This window comes from Clarias gariepinus, chromosome 26, assembly GCF_024256425.1.
Source record: "Clarias gariepinus isolate MV-2021 ecotype Netherlands chromosome 26, CGAR_prim_01v2, whole genome shotgun sequence".
Lineage (NCBI taxonomy): Eukaryota > Metazoa > Chordata > Actinopteri > Siluriformes > Clariidae > Clarias > Clarias gariepinus.
Genome location: NC_071125.1, coordinates 13780815 through 13803633, shown reverse-complemented (window position 1 = coordinate 13803633; position 22819 = coordinate 13780815). Strand labels below are relative to the sequence as shown.

The 22819-nt window shown below is 37.4% G+C and overlaps 1 protein-coding gene across 3 annotated transcripts in view; it reads right to left on the bottom strand.

The window, feature by feature from the left end:
• Positions 1 to 22819, bottom strand: part of fam49bb (family with sequence similarity 49 member Bb) — a 72462-nt gene that overhangs the window by 40765 nt on the left and 8878 nt on the right. For 2 of the 3 annotated variants that reach the window (XM_053488014.1, XM_053488016.1), the window contains exon 2: positions 2104 to 2186. The gene's annotated coding sequence lies outside the window, so the exon portion shown is untranslated. Of the gene's footprint in view, positions 1 to 2103; positions 2187 to 4168; positions 4290 to 22819 lie in introns of those variants that run through there. The other variant, XM_053488015.1, reaches the window with a different exon arrangement.

The window sequence follows — 22819 nt, the reverse complement described above, 5'->3', positions numbered from 1 at the left end:
CTCCTGACTGTGTACAGCTTTAGAAGTCCAGAGTCATAAGACTGAAATTAATCCTTTAAACCAAACGACTGTACAAGGGTCTCAAAAGCACCACTACAACATATGAGCAAAGCACGCCACAGAATTACTGTATACACGAAGTTACTACTAGAAACACTGGGAATGGCTTTGTGTCTGAATCTTGTATGTGACACATTGCTGTATTTGTATACTTGTGCATATATTATTCCATGTGCAAATCTCTATTGTCGATGCATCATTTTAGGAACACCAACTTCCAGTAGTAGTACGCAAATTGCACATAACTGAAACCTTTTTGAAATCCAATTACAAAATGCTTTCCTTCCTAGTACTAAATTTCACAGCCTCCATCTACTTCTGTAAAAAAAAATGTCAGCGAAGTCTCCTGCATGGAGAGAAGTGCAAAAAAAATAATAATAATTCTCACCCTTAGGAATTTTAAATGGGAAGGAAGGCCAATTCAGGACTACAACCTTTACCTTCAAGTTTAAAACAATAATGTTTTAGGATGAGACAGACCTAAGGGAGGAGTTCACCAGTGCTGTTCTCATGGTGTTTTAGCAAGACTTCAGAAATACAAATGTACACGAACAAAGTATTAGCACTATTACTTGTGAGAGACAAGAACCTTTTCACTGACCAGCCGTGACTAAGGCGAATACAGTCAGAGCCCATATTCTAACCCACACAGATCATCAACTGGCACAACAGATGCCGAACTAACAAAGTAATATGTTCTTGTTTAAAAAAAAAAAAAAAAAAACTCACCACAGAAACTACTGTAGCTACATGCTAGAGTAAAGCACCTAAACTACAGTCTGTCATGAGAAAAAGGAATCAGCACCAAAAGGCACCTAAAGATAATTCATGCTTTAACACGGCCTGACTGAAGTGCAACACTGAGACAAGAGACCAAATATGTTCATCCAAGTAGGTGAATGATGAGGGTATGACAGACAGCAAACAGGCCCAAGCGTGCACTTCACAAAGCTTGGGAAAGACAGGCATAATTTTCCTCTTACTGGGCAGAAATGCCAATTTGAATGTAACGACTGTTAAAAACATTTTCGAGATTAATCCGCAGTGGAACGTGTTCGTCTCCTCGTGCTGACGGGTTACATTCCGATATCTTTAACCCTGTGATTACCTACGCAGCCAATGGGGAAACGGGAAGACAGAACTGGTACAGCATGTGTCGTATAGAACTCATGTTTAATCTGCTCATCAAAACAACTATACTTGTTTATACAAAGAGGGTGACACAAAGCAAGGATTTATTCCTAACATTGAATTGCATACTGTATTCTTGATGGAAGAATTTTAGTAATAAATCACAAATCTGATTGTGGTTTTTTTTCTTCCCCTTTCCCCTAGAGATCAACCTATTATTAATATCATCATTATTGAACAATTAAACAATTATGTTATTTTTGTTCTGTGTGTATACAGGTACAGGGATTACTATGAAACATACTACTTCAATATACAAGACAATACAAAGCTGCTATAGTCGGGTTACTTAAAGCGCAAAGCTGCAAAGCCGCAACAGTTACAAGTGCAGTGAACATTCCAGAGGCTCTCATTTAGTTATTTTTTCAATATTTCCTAATGGAAATTGGTACAATGGGCACACTGTTTTTAAAAAAAACTAAAAATATATATTTTATTGCACATCACATTTATATGATATGCACCAAAACATGAGAGACAGCATATGGTGTCCTTTACTATAGATTATCAATGCATTTATACTGTAAATCATTGTGTGCAAAAGCCCAAAAAACTGCTGGTGTGTGTAAATTGCTGCTCTACACACAGCCAGTGATGAACGTAAGGGCCAGTCTGGTAAGACCTTTCTTTGATTTGTTGCCATAAGGTAACTTCATTTTCACTCTGTTCAGAACATTTTAACAATTAAAGGGTTAACTTGGGAATGGAACGTTAATGCTAATCAAATCATTTAACAATAACTGAAAATTCTGTCATTATTATTACATTTTTCACAAATCAAGAAAAAAATGTGATCCCATCTGTATCTCATGCATACACATATCCCCAAAGACTACAGCACAGGTAACTTACCAGCAGATGAGCGGAGGAAGGTGAGGGAAGGAAGAGCCACCCAGGCACTCGGCCAAGGTCGCAGTCCTGCACAGCTACTCACACTGAGAGAAAAAGAGAGAAAAAGAGAGACAATTTTGTCCCAGGTTCAATCGCTGTGTCCACACTGTAGTCGCTAGTAGTTGGCTGAAGAGGAGCAATTGAATTTATTATACAACAGGAAGTTTGATTGGTTTCAATCAGATTTGTCTGTTTCAACGGATGTTGATATACTGTAGCACATCTGGGCTCTGGGACGTTTCACTATATGCATTACTCCACATCACAGGTGTCCTAACAATCATTAATTACACTAACTGTCAGTCACAGCATCTGATAACACATCTGATAGCGTTATGTCATCTTAAACAACACTTTGCCTCCTTATTAATAGACATTCTGAATTGCCTCTGAAATGTCTGAGTGGTTTTGTTCACGGCTAAAGCAAACTACAAAGCTCACTAGCTTCTTACACAAGACTAAATCCCAAATCCCTCTCTAACCCCCAATCAAGGGGACTATTTGTTGTGTGGAACAAGGCATTGTAGAGCACTAGCTTTTCATTTACCGCTATTTGAGATTCTAAAGCGGAATAAGTGGTAATATAATGTAAGTCTTGTTAGACAGTGGACAGGACTGTGCTCCACCTACATGTTTTATCATCATCACATTTTGGCTACATTATACGGTATACAAGTTAAATCTACATTTACCCCTGTTAATTACGCTAACATTATACAGCGCTGCTCTTTGCTTGTATAATTATGTGCTTTTTGTATATTCAGTGTGCATACATGTACATTTATATATACAAATGCTCAACTCTTGCTTAACTGTTTTTCATAGTCTTTTATTTTAAGGTCAGGGGCAGTTGTCTAAGCATTTCACTCACTGCATATCGTACTGTGTATGACTGTGTATGTGACAAATAAAATTTAAATTGTTATGGACATTACCTGCTATATTTTTGCTTATACATCATCTTTTGGCACATCATAGCATTACCTACTCTGCAGTTACTGTATAGTCATGTTGCACAATATTTACTCTATTACTGCATTTATGGTACTTTTAAATTGCATCTAATAATCTGCACAATGCCAATATTGCACTGATGTATATACACTACTATTAGCACAAAATCCAGCTATAATTAATTGTTATTGTTATAGACAGTGTTTAAAAACTATTACCATTCAATAAAAAATGTTATTTCTAACAGGAGTTTAAATCTCATCAGATAGCATGAATAATACACCATAGTGAATAATATGGTCAAAAATGCTCATGGTTGCTTAGCAACTGTGGGAAAGAAGGAGAATGTTTTTTTTTCATGTTTTTCAACGTGATGTGAACAAGCCCTTACAGTACCGTGCAACTTCTACTTAAAAATCATTTTGATATTACAGTGTCCTCTTAAGTTGTCATTTAGTTTCAATTCAAGCATAATCACAAATATACTTCACTTATTTTAGCTTGAAGTACACTGAATAAAGATTTTTCTTTTGTAGTTAAAATTTCTTCTAAATTGATATACATTTTATAATGTTGAAAGGTTGACAAGCAACAATTTGCAGGCAAAAAAGAAAATTTCTTTTACACTAACTTGTAATGTATTTTTTTATCTTTTTGATGTTGTTTTAAAATTGGTTTCTTTGGTTAAAGTATCTGATTGTGAAACAGTGGCTTTTTTCCACTATGTTTGAATCTACTTTCTCTCAGATTGTCTTAAATGTGAATGCATGTTGCTTGTAAATTAAAAGCAAATAAAAAAAAAAAAACAGATAAATTAATTAATTTAGAATCAGATTCAAACCTTTGAATATTAGGTTTGAGAACTACTGGGATAGAGGATGACTTGTACATATAAAATGACTTGTATAATCTTTAGGAGAACATCTACTGTACAAGACCAACAAACAAAGTCTTAACAGTGTCAAACAACGCGTACACAGCTCAGCACTGCAGTTTCCCCTAATTCTCTTGTATTACAATTACACATCCTAAAAAAAAATAAAGCAAATATGTGAGCCATCAGATACAGTACCTTAAATGATCTTATAAAGCTATAGCATGATTCTTAAATCCACTTTCAATTGCACTCGGGGAGGGAAAGGTTGATGAGAGACTCAATCAATACTGAAAAATTACTGAACCACTGATCTGAACTGGGCTGGGAGTACGCAACACTGTAAACAGCACACATGCCGGCATTTCCTCATTTCACTTCCCTCTGATGTCCTTTTTTCGGTCTTCCCCCACCCCCAACCATTCTATCTCAAAAAAAAGAAAAATTAATTACAACATACAGACCATGTTAACCATTTTCTATTACCACATGACAGCCACAAGAACGTCTTCATAACAAAAAAAAATTTTTTTTTTTAAAGGCTTCTCTAGACAGGCATCAATTAAACAGTACATAAATGACTAAGTCCATGATGCTTTACAAAGCAGCTTTGATTGATTTGAAATTTAACACTCACTTTGGAAGCTGGAAAACATCACAATAATGCAATGCTTGTCCGAATGTGATTAATTACAAATCACCTATGGAACAACAATTCCAGCTGCAAGAGATGTCTCTGCTATCAGATAAACTGTAGAAGTAAAGCTATAACTAAAAAAATTACCAACTGATGATTTTGACTGTTTATAGTGGACAAACAATACATATGATGTGTCTTCTACTACTAGTGACTTACTTGCAGTTACAGTTCTAATAAAGTAAAGATGTAAAAAAATCAAAAAATTCTTTAGGACAGCAATAATCTGATGATAACTGCCAACTTGTTGGTGATTAGTTTCATAAAACTGCAAGCTTATTCATGTTGTATTGCTTTTCTATAAAACCATCTACATGTAGACTGAAATAACCCTTCAAAAAGTCAGTCAGTAAATAAATGCTGACATCAAAATTGACAAAAGCAGTATTTATGACTGAGGCATATTGCCAAAAGCCCTTATAAATATTTAAGTAGGCTTACTGTCACTTGTCATGAAGGATTTACGAAGGTCTCATGTAGCTCTATGAAGATTAACCTTCATGTAAGCCAATGTACAATAATATACACAATATACAGTATATAATAATATATATATCAGACGTGATGCTGGAATATTAGGTCGTGATTAATAATTCTAGTGGAACAATGTGACTTTAGAGACAGCGGATTTACTCATTTATTAGCTTTACGTTAAGCAGCAGGGGGAAGTACTGTGTTGGCCAGAAAAAAACTCAAACTCAGGTCCAAATATCTTAATAAATAGTCATTCCAAGTCCAAAACAATGGGTAGGTTTGAAACACTTGAGTGGCCCTGTCATTTATATTATAGCTATCTCAAGTTTTATGCAGTTGCCACATTCAGTAAAATTTTACTTTGTGAGTCAAAAATCATGTGTCCTTAATTGCATTATCCCTATATGAATCGTGATTGTTTTTTTTGTGTGTGTGGCTATTCATATATCTATCATATAATCTTAAAGTTTACAGTGAAAATGCACGTGTTAGAAACCCTGCGTGCCCACATGCTAGCAGCCACTTAACCCGCGCACACTCACTGTAAAGTTTAAGATTTTTTTGGGGCATCTGAGGAGGTAAAACATTACTGTTTCTTTATAATCCAACAGGTGGCACACTTTAAACTATTCCCATACTGGCATCCCGTGATGGTATTAGTGAATTATTTGCTTTGCAGAAAAGTTTTTTAGAAATTATTATTGGGGAAGACCGAATAATTTTGCCTTTTTGGTTAATTTAATTTAAAGTTAAACTCTTGTATTTGAAGTTAGTTTGTATTGTTTAAATTCCGCCCTAAGTTTTAAAATGAGAAAACCAATGGTACAAGAAATAGGCTAGGATTAATTAATCATTAAAGTTAAAAAAAAAAACATGGTGTTAAAAACATCTTATTATCCACAAGCATAGAGGCTGAAACAAGGAAGAAGCCCAATGCACCCCTTGCACATGGTCAGTCAAGCTATCTTGAATCTTATCTTTATTACAGCTACCAGCCTCTGCATCCTGTAAGCCATCATTTCTGTCAGTCTGCTAGGGAAATTTTCCTTATTTGTGTTGATATATCTGTTCTAAAGCAGACAGACGTCCTACCCTGCCTACACTTGGTCTGAAGACTGAGAAGGTCAGCTGACACCCACATTAGTTTTTAACATCTTGGAAATTTATTTTTGTATATTCATTCAGAAAAGGTATTTTTTCTCCCCATTTAGAAAGTATGGTGGCTGTAAATTATTACTTTCAGCATAATTGTTTCTGTTTTTGTTTTCTATTGCATATGATTCTGGTCAGTTTGGTGATACTTGCTCCGTTACAGTTACTGTCTAACTTGCAAGTCATTTGGACTAAAGCAGTTTCTGACAAACTAATAAAAAAATTAATGACTGGATGTAATTCAGTTAAATATCCAACCTAATCAACCAAGGCCATGATTTATAGATTTATTTTATTATTTTTTCATTCCACATGAACAACTAGTATTGTTTATATTTTTTTTCAAAGAAGGCAGGAACATCGTACTGAGTCACTCCAAGTCATTTTACACCTTATGGTGTTTATAAGTTAAAAGCTCTAGTACTTAACACTAGCAGTCTGTTTTGAGAAGAGAACCTCAGTTACCCCACTATATAACAGGGCTAATGATCTACTGGCTATAAAAAGGATTAACTTTATATTAGCGACTTTACTAGATATTTAACATGATGTGAATGACGAACAGTATAGCCTGGCCCTAATCTCTAAAGCGCGAGGGTGTAGTGCAGGGCATGTGGCAGACAGCGAGACAGTGGAGAGTGGGAGGCGATCAGGCCACTTCCTTTTGTGCAGTGACTTCCTCCTATTTGCAGCAGATTTGAGGTTCTCATCCTGAACTAAAGCTTTAGCACACTATCATCACCATCATCTGCACAACAAGCATACAGATTTTTCAATGCGGCAACCTCTGTACCAGCTAAAACACATTTTATTCATTTCCTATACCGTAAATGTCAGAAGCTTTAAATAGCTAAAGTGTGGATTAACTCATAGACTACCCTTTTTATCTGCAAAGAGCAGCAAATGTTGCTACCTAATCTATGCTTCCTCATATGATTCACACAAGCAAATGACAGTTTAATATAACTGAAAAGAAAACATTTTAAATACATTACAATTGATTAAACGTGTTACATTTGTTTAAACACAGGTATGTTACTATATATAGTTTAAAGTAAACAACAAAAACATTCAATATATTTTATACAAGTTCTCTGTGCACAAAAGAGGACAACAAAGAAAATTTTCAAAGAGGTCTGCAGTATTAGGCAAAGTGAAGCAGAGAAATATGGTTTGTAATATATTGAATAACAAAAATCGAAATCTTGGTAACACCATGTGACCACATACAGGCGTGCACACACACACGTACACTTCCTCATACATTTGCTAACAGAGAGAGCTCGTCTGTTTCCTTCTTTTTCCTTTATAAACCCACCAAATAACTTTATAAAGTAAAAACTACAATCAGATCAGGGGGGAAAAAAACATATTTAAAAAAATTCTAATAATTTCTAGTAGCCTCCGCCAACCTAAATGGATCATGTCAAATTCTTTCTCTGTTTAAATCAGATGATGATGACACACGTCAAAAAAGTACCAGACTCTTTGTAGTCTCTGCAGATTTTTCGATGCGACTGGGTTGCCGCTTTAACAGGAAGAGTCTGACTGACTACCAACCACAGACCTTTTCCCGTTGCCTGATAGTAAACATGAGAGGATATCTTGTTTACTAGCCACTTTAAGATCTGAGTTCTGACAATGATAATGTCATGTAATCTGCATTTCTGTAACTATATTGTGCTCCACGGCACTCGCTGTATCACCGTATTCAAAAGTTTGTGTTGTAAAACCATTGCTTGGAAGAGTGAACACACAGGAGCCTGCATACACAGAGGTGCATTTACTGTAGCACATCAGCCTGCAACTTTTAAGGTTTAGCGAATTTGCTGAATGAGACTGTGGGATAACAGAAGTAATCAAATCCTCAAGCCTAGATATACCACACATTCCTAAAAGCAAAGTATCAGAGTAAAAGAACCCCAGGAGACATGAAGCTCTTTAGAGACTTCAGTATTGTACTCTGAGATTACAGCTTTTTGTGGGTTGGTCAAATTACAAAGGAAGCTATAAATCTGCACAACTAGTGTTGAAGTAACTAGGTGACAGCATAAGGTTCTCTCAGTGCATGGTAAAGAGGAACATACTTCACAATAACCATTTTAGGACTCCTCAGTGACTAAGACAAAAAGCAGATAATTATTAAAATGTAAAAATACACAGTACACATTACACACTGTAGATTAATGTTTCATAGACTATACATATTACTTGGTGCAAACTTTTAAATAAACTTTCCAAACCTCTGATAAAACTATAGTACAGAAATATTAATAAACATTGCTAGTAACTAATTTTATGAATAAATAAGACATTAGATGTATATTAATAACATCAGCATTAGTAAGTGTTTTCTGGTGTATTATCTACCAAAATGCCAAACCACCCGGCAAATGCTGGTTATTACTGAGGCATGGAGTAAATTTGTCAGTTCTAACCGCCACCATTCTAATTAAAGGTTTTACACCCAGGTTGGATAGTTGCATTTCTGCAAAACTGAGTATGTATATAGTTCAATTCAAATGTAATTTAAAATAACAACTTAAGAAATATGTATTCTGCGGTTTAGCAGTTTGAAAATGGAGTCAATAAAAACTTGATATAATCATTATTAAACCATGTGAGTAATTAAAACAATCTGTACTGATCTAAAATGAAATAATTAGGGATAATACAGACGCTTTAAAATGTACATTATTTACATTCCAAAAAATACCTTTAATCTAAGTAAAAAGCATGAAATGCAGGCATTGAAATCGCCAGTCACCTCCTGATACAATATTATCACAATGCCTAAGTGCTGAATCAATTAAAATGACGACTCTACCAAAAAGTATCACAATTTCATGAATAAATCCTGACTCAATATTACATTTTCCACTGATTTTCCCTAATCAAACTAAAAAGCAGCCAATTCTATCGGTTCCTCTCTTATTATAAATGTAAAAACTATTTATTAAAAACATAAAAGTTGGATTCATTGTAGGAAATGGTCAATCACTGAATCAATCCACCCCCCCCCCCACCCATCTCTAATAAAATATATTGCTAAACTAAAATATTATGTAGTTTTCATCACATGTGCATTGCAGACAATAAATAAATTTAAAAAAAGGTTCAATTTTACTCAGTAAACCACCACCCCATCCCTCACCCCTAACTGCAAAATGTGCAAATTTCTGCCACAACTTTTTCAAATAACCTTAATCTATAGAAACGTTCATTTAAAAATACTTTTACAATACATAAGTGTGTGAAATGTTTTGGTCAATTATAAATTGCAACCACACGTGCAAAGAAACTTCCTGCTCACGTGTACATGCAGTTTTTCAGTAATTCAGAATAAATCTTAAAGTTAAAATCCAAAACATTAGTTTAATTTAAGCACAATTTCCAGTGCAGAAATACGTCACCTCATATTGTAGTCATGACAATGTTGTGACAATTACCTAGCCCTTAGTGATTTACATGACTCTGATACTGTAAAACTGGGCCATGTGACAGCAATAAGATTACAGATTACAGAGACCGTGTTATAATGCAGAACTGTTGAAAGCTCGATTCTTATCGATCAGTATAAGATCAGAATCAGGTGTTGTTTAAGTAGATCTTACAGTCCTGCTAGCTGCGACACAGATCATGAGTTTAAAATCAATCTGTTGCTTGCAGCATGTTATCTGTTCACAGCAACAACATACACAGGAGCTTTTTAGTAGACAGTCGACATTATTTAATAAAAGACACAAAAATGTTTTTTCATAACGTTTTATGGTTACTGATAGAATCTCCAATGCTGTTCTAATCTTTTTTGTGACTGAGAGCTTTGCAGTCTTTTTTATTGATTTATTTTTAGTGACAAGACTTTTTAAAGTTTCTAAGAGAGAAAAAAGTGGTTGGTGGAAATATGGTTGGCTATATAACAAACAATGCCAACTTGCTGCTATAACAAGCAATGCCAACTTGCTGCTAGAGCAAAGCATTAGCAACTTGCTATGGTATAAAAGTAATAAAACACACTAGGACATGCTGTTATTGGAAAATCATTAACTTAAAAGGTGGTAACTTTGCTTTATGTCAGATCCTATCACATCACCCTTGGTGTCCCGAAGAACACAATAGGCTACTTTCTCATTAGGGGAAAAGGAAGGAAACGACCTCCATCACTGAGCAACATAGACCAAGGGGCCTATGAAAGGGCCAGATACTTGTTGAAATGCAAGGCAAAGCTGCTTAACAGTTACCTTAAAAACAAAACGAAGCATTGCACCCTGTTTAAACCGTGCATGAATGTTGGAGAAGACAACGAGCAACAAGCTTGCATCTCAAAATCCCAGAATCAATTAACTATCATGCAAGCAGGGAACTGATGGGAAAAAACCCTGGCAACAAATTTAATTCTAAGAGCCCAGTGCTGCTGTTAACCAGGAGAATGATTATCTTAATATTTATTGCCTATGCCTACATATATTTTCCATCACAATTCTTAAAGGTAATACTACCCAAACACTTTGCTTAACGTATTTCTATAATGACTGTCTTGGGTAGGTTATTGGTCCAAATGTATCTTAACCAGAGAAAAGCTTGAAGAAGAGCCTGCATGTCTGGGGTAATATTTAAACTCATAAATAAATAATTATTTAAAAAAGATTTTATGATTCTCGCTAACACACACATACACAACCATTATTGATGTTTCATATTTATGAAATTCAAACATCCAAATATTATGTATTATGTAAAGTGTCCTAATATACACACAAAATAAAAAAATTGTAAAGCCATAGAGATTTTGAATAAAATCATTGAATTTTTGTTGTGCAGTTCTTCACCATCACATTCAGTATAGTTTTATATTACTGACTATAGCAGTATGAAACTAAGCACTTGTAAATGTTTGAATGCTTAATGATTTATGCATCTAAACTTGAAATCATAAGACAAGCTTAGATGAGTCATTATATTTGTATTGATCTATACCATAGGTTTTTTTTATATAATGCAGATTTTGCAGAAGTCTTCTTGAGAAAACAATGCATGCTTATTTATTTCCCAAGTGATTTTCGTCCAAAAGATGCCAGAAGAGAGAGTTACACTATGACAAGCAGACATTTTACATCCATAATGCTGGAATTGCTGACAAAAAAAAAAAAGTTTATAAGCAGCCACTGCACTAAGGATGTCTTTTCTTAACACTCTCCTTTTAGGAAGCAAACGAATCCAGTTAAAGCCACACAGGGTAAAACAGGAAGAGTATGAAAGAAAATAAATAGTGATGCAACGCTCTGCAAAGACTTAAAGAGATTTAATAAGATCTGTAATAAAATCTGATCTAGCAGTAGAGACTAATGCTTAGTAAAAACAATGTTGCATTTGGTTGCAGCAATAAACACAGAAGCATTGATTCTTTAAAAAAAAAAAAGAAAAAAAAATAATAATTCAGGTCGCTATTAGTTAGAGATCAGTTAAGCAGTAACATCAGTACTTAAGGCAACCCACAGTTTCACTCATCTGGCATCAAGTGTACTTTATAACTTGGTTGAGGTGTGGTGGTGCAGGTAATAAAATACTGTGCCTGTACCACTGCTGAGTGGAGTGTCTGAGGGGAAAAAAATATTCCTATAATCTCTTCATGTTTATAAAACCACGTGTCATGAAGCACTTAGTGCACTACATAAGAGTATTACAAATAAATAAATGTTTGGAAAATATTCGCATGAAAAAGATCATGGCAAGGGGGAGATAAAGAGATGAAGCTATTCATGTCTGGATCCCAAACCGAGGCCTATAAAGCACTTGGTGAAGTGCATCAATGAACTGAATCGTGTGCAGTCGAGCAGTTTAGTTTAGGGCTTGTGAGAAAGTCTCAGTATGTGGAAAAGTCTGAGGCTTTGCTAATGTGCTTTATTCTCCACAAGACACAACCATAGTGTCTAGCTTCCATCCACTCCGTTCATTAGGTATGCTTTTTTTGGTGGACAATATGGTCCATGTGGGTTGTTTCTGAATTATTAATAATTATTTCCCCAGCTTAATTAATTTCTCTGGCAAACTCATGCCAATTTTTCTGATTATAACGATTGCAAAATTCTAAATCCCAAGTTGGTCATAGTACAATCAGAGACTTTAACATGACTTCCTTCTTCCACATTCACTAGGTACCAGAGGAGGATGAAAATAGTGCAATGCATATGCTATGGCCTCAGGCAGATCTCAAACTAAACACCTATGGGAAACTTTAGAGTGATCAGTTATAATAGCTCCTTCAATATAATCATAAAAAAGCAGTTGATGAAATATCTTTTGAAAGAATGGTGTTGATCTCCAAAATACAATTCCAGAGACTTGCAGAATCTTGCACCGAAGCTGTAACCACTGAACTGTGAAGTTGGCTTATGGTAGTGCAACAACATTTTTTTTTAACACATTGTTTTTAATCCTTTGATTTCCTTTGTTAACCAACTGCATAGTTTACACTGCATGTCAGGTCTGTCTGTCTGCTTTGCTATTTTAGCTGTCAGCACCTTCGACTGGTTTGCTATAGCCTAAGATAGGAAGAGGCCACTCCCATCAGGATATAAATGTTTCATCATAAGATAAAGGCGATCAGTCTGGAGAATGCCGTATTGATTTACAGAGATCTTTTCCTCTCACTCAGCAAGTAGACATAAACATACTGCTTTCCTAAAGTGTCAGAGAGCCATCGTTTCCCTTTTACTTGTAAACTGCCATATGTCCCCCTTAAAATTGTGAAATACATTAACTGACCTACTGTAACACACTGGGAGAATTTGTGTTTGTGTGTGAGCTTTAGTATATTTTTAGATACCATTCAAATTAGATGCCATCATGTATTACTCGTGTGTAAAACAGTTATTATCTAATAGTCACCTTTCAAGTCATCAGGGTTCAAATTGTTTTACCATGGTGTGGAAAGGAAAAGAAATGGAGTAGGAGTTATCCTAAAAGAGGAGTTTGTAAGGAATGTTCTAGGGGTGAAGAGAGTATCAGATAGGGTGATGAGTCTGAAGCTGGAAATTGAAGGGATAATGTTCAATGTTGTTAGTGGTTATGCCCCACAGGTAGGATGTGAGTTAAAAGAGAAGGAGAAATTCTGGAGTGAGTTAGATGAAGTGGTGCAGAGCATCCCCAGAGGTGAAAGAGTGGTGATTGGTGCAGACTTCAATGGACATGTTGGGGAAGGGAACAGAGGTGATGAAAATGTGATGGGCAGGTTTGGTCTTCAGGACAGGAATGTAGAAGGACAGATGGTGGTGGACTTTGCAAAGAGGATGGAAATGGCAGTGGTAAACACTTTCTTCCAGAAGAGGCAGGAACATAGGGTGACATATAAGAGTGGAGGCAGAAGCACTCAGGTCGACTACATCTTGTGTCGACGTTGTAACCTGAAAGAGTTCAGTGACTGCAAAGTGTTGGTAGGGGAGAGTGTAGCCAGACAACACAGAATGGTCGTGTGTAAAATAACCCTGGTGGTGAGGAAGGCGAAGAGGACAAAGGCAGAGCAGAGGACAAAGTGGTGGAAGCTGAGAAAGGAAGAATGTTGTGAAGTCTTTAGGGAGGAGTTGAGACAGGCTATAGGTGGTCAGGAGGTGCTTTCAGTTGACTGGACAACTACAGCCAATGTGATCAGGGAGACAGGTAGGAGGGTACTTGGTGTATCATCAGGTAAGGGGAAAGTGGACAAGGAGACTTGGTGGTGGAATGAGGAAGTCCAGGAGTGTATACAGGGAAAGAGGCTAGCTAAGAAGAAGTGGGACACTGAGAGGACTGAAGAGAGTAGACAGGAGTACAGGGAGATGCAGAGTAAGGTGAAGGTAGAGGTGGCAAAGGCCAAACAAAGAGCATATGAGGACTTGTATGCTAGGCTAGACAGTAAGGAGAGAGATGGGGATCTGTACAGGTTGGCAAGGCAGAGAGATAGAGATGGGAAGGATGTGCAGCAGGTTAGAGTGATTAAAGATAGAGATGGAAATGTACTGACAGATGCCAGGAGGGTGATGGGAAGATGGAAGGAGTATTTTAAGGAGTTGATAAATGAGGAAAACGAAAGAGAACAAAGAGTAGAAGAGGTGACTGTTGTGGAACAGGAAGTAGCAAATATTGGTAGAAGTGAGGTGAGAAGGGCGTTGAAGAGGATGAAGAGTGGAAAGGCTGTTGGTCCTGATGACATACCTGTGGAGGTATGGAAGTGCTTAGGAGAGGTGGCAGTAGAGTTTTTGACAAGTTTGTTTAACAAGATCTTGGAGAGTGAGAGGATTCCAGAGGAATGGAGGAGAAGTGTATTGGTGCCAATTTTTAAGAACAAGGGAGATGTGCAAAGCTGTGGCAATTATAGAGGTATAAAGCTAATGAGCCAGACAATGAAGCTGTGGGAAAGAGTAGTGGAAGCTAGGTTAAGGGCAGAGGAGAGCATTTGTGAGCAGCAATATGGTTTTATGCCTAGAAAGAGTACATCAGATGCAGTATTTGCTTTGAGGATGCTGGCGGAGAAGTACAGAGAAGGTAACAGGGAGTTGCATTGTGTCTTTTTAGATTTAGAGAAAGCGTATGACAGGGTGCCAAGAGAGGAGCTGTGGTATTGTATGAGAAGGTCTGGAGTGGCAGAGAAGTATGTTAGAGTGGTGCAGGACATGTATGAGAGCTGTAAGACAGTGGTAAGATGTGCTGTAGGTGTGACAGAAGAGTTTAAGGTGGAGGTGGGTCTGCATCAAGGATCGGCTCTAAGCCCCTTTTTGTTTGCTCTGGTGATGGACAGGATGACAGATGAGGTAAGACAGGAGTCCCCATGGACTATGATGTTTGCAGATGACATTGTGCTCTGTAGCGAGAGCAGGGAACAGGTGGAGGAAAATTTGGAGAGGTGGAGGTATGCTCTGGAAAGCAGAGGAATGAAGGTTAGCCGCAGCAAGACGGAATACATGTGTGTAAATGAGAAGGACCCAGGAGGATCGGTGAGGCTACAGGGAGCAGAGGTAAAGAAGGTGAGAAGGTAAAGATTTTTAGTACTTGGGGTCAACGGTCCAGAGCAACGGAGAGTGTGGAAATGAGGTGAAGAGGCGGGTACAGGCAGGTTGGAATGGGTGGAGAAAAGTGTCAGGTGTGTTGTGCGATAAAAGAGTATTAGCGAGAATGAAAGGAAAGGTGTACAGGACAGTGGTGAGACCAGCGATGCTCTACGGCTTAGAGACAGTGGCGCTGAAGAAAAGACAGGAGGCAGAGTTGGAGGTAGCAGAGCTGAAGATGTTGAGGTTCTCTTTGGGAGTGACAAGGATGGATAGGATTAAGAATGAGTTTATCAGAGGGACAACCCACGTTAGATGTTTTGGAGATAAAGTCAGAGAGGCTAGATTGAGGTGGTTTGGGCATGTTCAGAGGAGAGATGGTGTATATATCGGTAGAAGGATGCTGAGGTTGGAACTGCCAGGCAGGAGGTCTAGAGGAAGACCAAAGAGGAGATTTATGGATGCAGTGAGAGAGGACATGAAGTTAGTTGGTGTGAGAGAAGAGGATGCAGAGGATAGGGTTAGATGGAGGCAGATGATTCGCTGTGGCGACCCCTGAAAGGGAACAGCCGAAAGACAAAGAAGATCTAATAGTCACCTTTACATTGATTAGCATTAACTTTAAGTTCAACCTTATGCTTTACCAGCCCGCTGCTCTGCTCTAATTCCAGACTCTGTATTAATGCTTAGTGTTTTTATTTATTGATACCGAATCTAAAAATAAACAAGGGCTGGATAAGCCATCGGCAAACCTATCTGATAAGAAAAACAAAACAAACAAGCTCACTTTAAAGAGGAACTAGCTGGACAAGTCCATTCAGGGTGCTATACCAAAGACTATACTATAATATAGTTTTGTGGCAACAGTACACATAAAACTCAATACACAAAAACAATAAATGCTGGAATTAGTCATTGGAAAATTAATGCTTTATATTAAAGCCACATTTAAGGACAGTGAAAAATTTTCTTGTTAAAATGATCCATTGTCCCATCACTGTATGGAACATCCCACTTCTTGGTTACTGAAATATAATAAAAGGTGAATGCCACTAAAGTTACAGAAATTTAAAATTGGTAACAGGCAAAACATGGTATTGGTGCTAAAAAGTGTCTCACCAAGGTGTAGTGTCTGTAACCTTTTTGAATTCAAATCTTTTAATGATCTTAATAGTCATTCAGATGAAACTTTGCCATTTTATATTTCACATAAAAAGACACAGAGCAGGTTTTTATAAACCTAAAAACATGTATTATTCTAAATAGCAAAAGAGTGAAGAAATTGCACAATATGAATACTGACACTACAGTTTTTTTTGGGGGGGTTGAGGGATCTCTTTAAATTTGCACGGAATGCTTTAATTTAAGCAAGAATTCTTTTATGAGCTTAGACCAAATTTAGTATCAATATTCAAATATGAATAATCAGCATTTTTAAGTATTATTGTTTAAAAGCGAGACAGTACAATGCTGAAAAATGGTTATTTCTGGGGTGCACATAAAATCATCTCTGCAAAATGGCTGAAGTTAGCAACTTAAAACCTTTAGGGAAGCAAGAATGGTCACTTCCATGTTGCATAACCTTCAGAAAGAGCCTCTTTGGCACTCACATTTTCTCTGTGTGTATATATATTATATATTATATATTATATATATATATATATATATATATATATACACACACACACACACACACACACACACACACAAACACACACTCACCTAAAGGATTAGGAACACCATACTAATACGGTGTTTGACTCACTTTCAGATGCTGAAAGCATTCTTTAGAAATGTTGGCCCATATTGATAGGATAGCATCTTGCAGTTGATGGAGATTTGTGGGACGCACATCCAGGGCATGAAGCTCCCGTTCCACCACATACCAAAGATGCTCTATTGGGTTGAGATTTGGTGACTGTGGTGGCCATTTTAGTACAGTGAACTCATTGTCATGTTAAAGAAACCAATTTGAAATGATTCAAGCTTTATCCTGCTGGAAGTAGCCATCAGATGATGGATACATGGATAGATGATGGATACAGATGATGGATACATGGATACAGATGATGGATACATAAAGGGATGGACATGGTCAGAAACAATGCTCAGGTAGCCTGTGGCATTTAAACGATGCCCAGTTGGCACTAAGGGGCCTAAAGTGTGCCAAGAAAACATCCCCCACACCATTACACCACCACCACCAGCCTGCACAGTGATAAGGCATGATAGATCCATGTTCTCATTCTGTTTTTGTGACTCTACCATTTGAATGTCTCAACAGAAATCGAGACTCATCAGACCAGACAACATTTTTCCAGTCTTCAACTGTCCAATTTTGGTGAGCTCGTGCAAATTGTAGCCTCTTTTTCCTATTTGTAGTGGAGATAAGTGGTACCCGGTGGGGTCTTCTGGTGTTGTAGCCCATCCACCTCAAGGTTATGCGTGTTGTGGCTTCACAAATGCTTTGCTGAATACCTCGGTTGTAACGAGTGGTTATTTTAGTTTCAAGTTGCTCTTCTATCAGCTTGAATCAGTCGGCCTATTCTCCTCTGACCTCTAGCATCAACAAGGCATTTTGAGTGTATATACAGAAAATGATGGGTGTGCCAAAGAGGCTCAATCTGAAGGTACATATAAAATAAAATCAGCACCAATACTGTGTATCAGACATACATTTATGCCTAAAGAGCAATCCCAGGGTGATGATAGCAAGGAAAAAAAAAAAAAACCAAGAGACGACCTAAAAAAAACACTCATCCTCATGACACCACATAGTGTGACTGTAATCTTTTATTTTTTATAACTATATGCTACATACTGTAGTCAAACGTGCTAATTGCTTCACCAAACTCTTCTGTAGCAAACTAAAGCTATAACACCTTCGCAGACGCAGGTTCTTGTTTTACAGTCAAAGCTATCCAAGAAAAAATATTCACAGCCGATAATTTCTATTTGGTATCATCCACAGTAATCTAACTCAGTCTTTACGCTATTTATGACTTTAAGCAATACAAGACTGACTAAATATACATCATGACCAGCTGTCTGGTTAAATGTGTGAATTGTGAGGTTCAGCGCAAACAACAACTAAGGCAACAATGGAGACACTCGCTCTTTTAAAAGCATATACTAACAGAGGGCTTATTCAAACTGATGTGCTCAGTGTTTCATTACGTTCAGTGTTAAGCTTTACAGGCAATATTAAGGGGAGGATTAATAAAACAGACAGATCTTTGACACATCAAAATGCAGTTAAACATTAGCTTTTTACTCCTCTTACTAAATGAAAAAAGACATTAAAAAATCCTGAGCTTGGGAGAAAAAGGTTTTGTAGGGGTTTTTTTTTCTTTTCTTTTTTTTAAATCAAAATTAAGGCAGAACTGCGGTAAAACAACTAAAATTCTATTGATAAACTAACAAAAAAACAGCTCCATGATAGCTCCATCTATCAGTCATAGTGCTAACTCGTACACATAAAGCCACCTTGGAAAAATGAAAATTCAGCTAAACATGCTTAGAGACCGTATGCTATGTAGTAAATTCTATAGAGCCAAATCAAGGCATAACTTGCCATTAACTTGAAAAAGGGATGCATCCGTGTAAGAACTCGAGACACAATCATTCACACATTACAGGAACTCAGCTATTGCCACATCCTGTCCTTGCTCCGAACCTTTTTTTAACATGTTTGAGCCATTAAAGGAGTTCCTGGGTGGCCACAGTTTCAGACCTGAAGCAATCAGTCTAACCCAAACGCTGGGATAAGTGCATTAGTGTTTCAGGGGATTGTATAGAGGGAAAAAAGGTAGTTTTTACTTTTTATAAACGTGGTCTATATTCTGCACAAGCAAAAGTCCTGATTTGACTTGACTGCCACTTGTGTATGTGTAGTAGAAATACAAATGTTATTTATTGAGAATATTGCTTATCAATACTGTGTACTGATACTCATTGGGCCCTGTTCCTGAAATGCGTAATAAGTACAAGCCTGGATTTGCCAGACTTTCTGATCTGTTAAACCGATGCATTTTATGCCGCGTCATGTTGACTGACGTGACACGCTGCGGATCTTGCATGTGAACACAGGATATAACTTGCCTTAAAGCATTCTGGCACCACACCTCAGATGTTCCTCAGACTTAGGAAAAAAAGCCTCAGAGACTCTCACCATCACCAACAGGACATCAGTATAGGTCATGTATAAGCAGACTGTAGTGAAATGTTGAACAGATGCATCATTACATATGTTACAAACAGGATTCATCAAGCCTTAGAACACATTGGACATAAAATACTACTAAATACTCCTTTTCTAAATTTAAAACAGCATTAAGGTAACAAACTTAGGTGACTTTGCCAGCTTCTTTAACAGGAGGATTTGTGAAATCTGCCAGTCCTTCCCTACTTCTTGCACTAAATGTTTCTACAGAAGAGATCCTGTAAATCTTGTTTAGCAATCCATTTGTCCATTGGTGCCATCTCATCCCCACCACTCCAAAAAAACCTCCTCCCTTCAGCTCTTCCATCACTCATGACTGTAGCATCTGGTCAGTTACCTGCACTCAGGACAGCAAAAGTCATTCCTATCCTGAAAAAAATAATACTGTAGATACCTCAGATATCAACCACTATCAGTATACATTTCAACTGTCTTTCTTTCTTACTTCGTATTATGTCCAAGATCCTTACTAGTGCGATCCAAACAGCTACTCTCCACAGTAGCTGCCCTTGTGGCATAACTTAGAGGTTTCATGTTGCTAAACCAGTCATCATTCCTCATCTACTCCTTTCAGCAGGCTTTGATGGAGACAATCTCAAGATTTTCCTCTGAAGCCACATGGGTCTTGCCTCTTGTAGGACATCATGGCCACATCAGCTGACAAAGGTGTGATCAACTTTTGCTCCATGCAAACCTTTTCAAAAAACAGTGCCATTCTCCCTCTATACCTTTACAGTCAGTGAAGTTCTATCCTCATGTGGGCTTCCATACTACTTCTATGCTGCTCTAACACTCACCTCACTCTCCTTTTCTTTTCTTAGACACTCATGTTTCTGCTTGAATCTCGCAAAAACATGGATTGGCAGCTCAGCAGCAGAAACTAAATGCCTTAAAGACTAATGTGTCGTACATCCTTGGATACAGATCCACATGTCAAGACTTCTTTTAATCTCCCTGGACAACTGCGTTTTTTACCATCTTTCACTACACTCACATGCAATAGCGGCTTTCAATCGTAATCAGCACTGACTTTTTTAGTGATTTATGCCGCAATGGCTTTTCTGTGGTTCAGACCAGATGAGCTGACATTTGGCCCAGTTATGGGCGAGCCTTGGGTGCCCGTCATTCTTACCAGTTTCCTGGTATCTAAATGATCAATCAATGCCAATGAGGTAATCTTATCTGGTCTTCGATGTATATTAATTCCTGTGTTTTTTTTCCTTTTGCCCAATTATTTTTAACCTCTCTTCTATATTTTATAATCACAGGGCACTGGTAGCTTAGTGGTAGGTGTTTCGCCTGTCATGTGAAAGGCCCGAGTTTGATTCCCAGCCAATGTCCAAATCCCAGTCACTGGATGCAGTGCGGGTCCCAAGCCCAGGTAAAATAGGAGGGTGGCATCAGAAAGGGCATCCGATGTATCATCAGCAGCTTTGGTGTCTCATGGCAACACAACCAACCCAAAACCATTTAAATTAAATCAGCATGAACTTCAACTTCAGTTAATTTAGAAAAAGACACTGTTCTAATTAATGGCAGTACAATGGATTCCACCCAGTGAGAACATACTGTAATAATGAGCAATACACTGGTTATGCACTATTTTGCATCACTGCAGAAAGTTAATGGACAATAATGGCCTATTTGTAGCCTTTTTTCTTAAAAAGGGGTCTACAGTATAGTCACATTAAGCGAATGTTTCCATGAACCCGCTACAATAACAACTACATAGTACAGAATGAAAACCCTGAAAAAATTAGAATGAAAAATGACACAAAGCATAAGTATTAAATATATTAAATTTTATTTTATTCCAGGGGATCCGCAGAGCTAAAGCAGAACTGCAGAGCTCATTCTGCATTCCAGCACTTGTCATAACAAGACCCAGGAAAAAATACGCAGACTGTGCAAAATTTACTCGACTCTTCACAGAAGCATTACTGTTATAAGTTGATGGCTAACTCAAAATAGTGAAGCTAGTACAAACTCTACAAATTTCTTACACAAGTATAGAAAGTCTGAATTTTAAGGCACCTGTTTGGAGACCTGAAATAGAGCAAATATTCAGAAAACGAATGGCCCCTGTTTTACTGTTTCTGGAAAATGGCAGGTGACAGACCAGAAGTTACTGGTTTTCACAGGAGAGTCAGTCAACCCAGTCACATGGGCTGTGTGCCCTTTACGATCTAATTGTTGAACTCTTGACTGGTTAGAAAATGATGATTCATTTCACCCAACAGCAGTATTACTACAGTACAAGTATATATTAATGTGCTTATTCTAACCATCATTTCATGGTAATTTCTTGATACTGTACATTATGTCAAGAACTAGCATACAACTATCAAAGTGATAAACTACAAAATACTACAATGCCTTGTCCTTACATGTGTTCAGTGATTTTTAAACCAGAACATACAGTAATATTTAAATTTGATGAGTTTCCAGGATTCTGCTAATGCTTCAATAAATGTTCTATATTATGAGGTGCCATCGGGTCTGTAAGATCAAGAAAACACAGGATGTCAGTTGATTTGAAGTGTCATGTTAATTCAGATTTATTCTCATGTTTATGGGGGAAACCTTCGACATAATTGCCGACATTATGCTGCACAATTTAGGATTCCCCCAAGCTTACTTTAAAGAATGTTTCTGTTTATGCATCCCTGTTGTCTACATGAGCTCAGATTGTAATGACTGATGATGTAAATAAAATGACTAAATTCTGCTTAATCTTTACTTTACACCAAACAGCCATAACATTAACACATATTTTAACACATTACCCCTCATTATCAATTATATATTGTACCAGCCTATTAGTCCGATCCCACAGAAAAGCCAATGGAGTATAAATCGCTGAAAAAAGACAATATTGGCCTTGATAGAAGGGGAAAAGAACCTGCAATGCAATACAGCTCACCACACATGGGGCCCAGCAGATAAAAAGCCCAAGACTGCCGACCCAGCCTTCAATCTCCCCTAATCCCAATCCGACTGAGCACCCATGGGATGAGCTGGACAAACAATTCCAATCCACCGAGACCCCATCCCACAGCACTCAAAGGACAGACTGCCAACATTCTGGTGCCAGACACCCCAGAGGCCCTGTAGAGCGATGATCCGAGAGGACAAAGATGATCACAAGGGGAACCTCAAGTCAAGTCAAGTCAAGTCAAGTCCAGTTGTCATTTTAACTATATATAGTTAATTATACAGTGAAACAAAACAATGTTCCTCCAAGCCCAAGGTGCTACATACAACATAAATAAACAAAACTAACT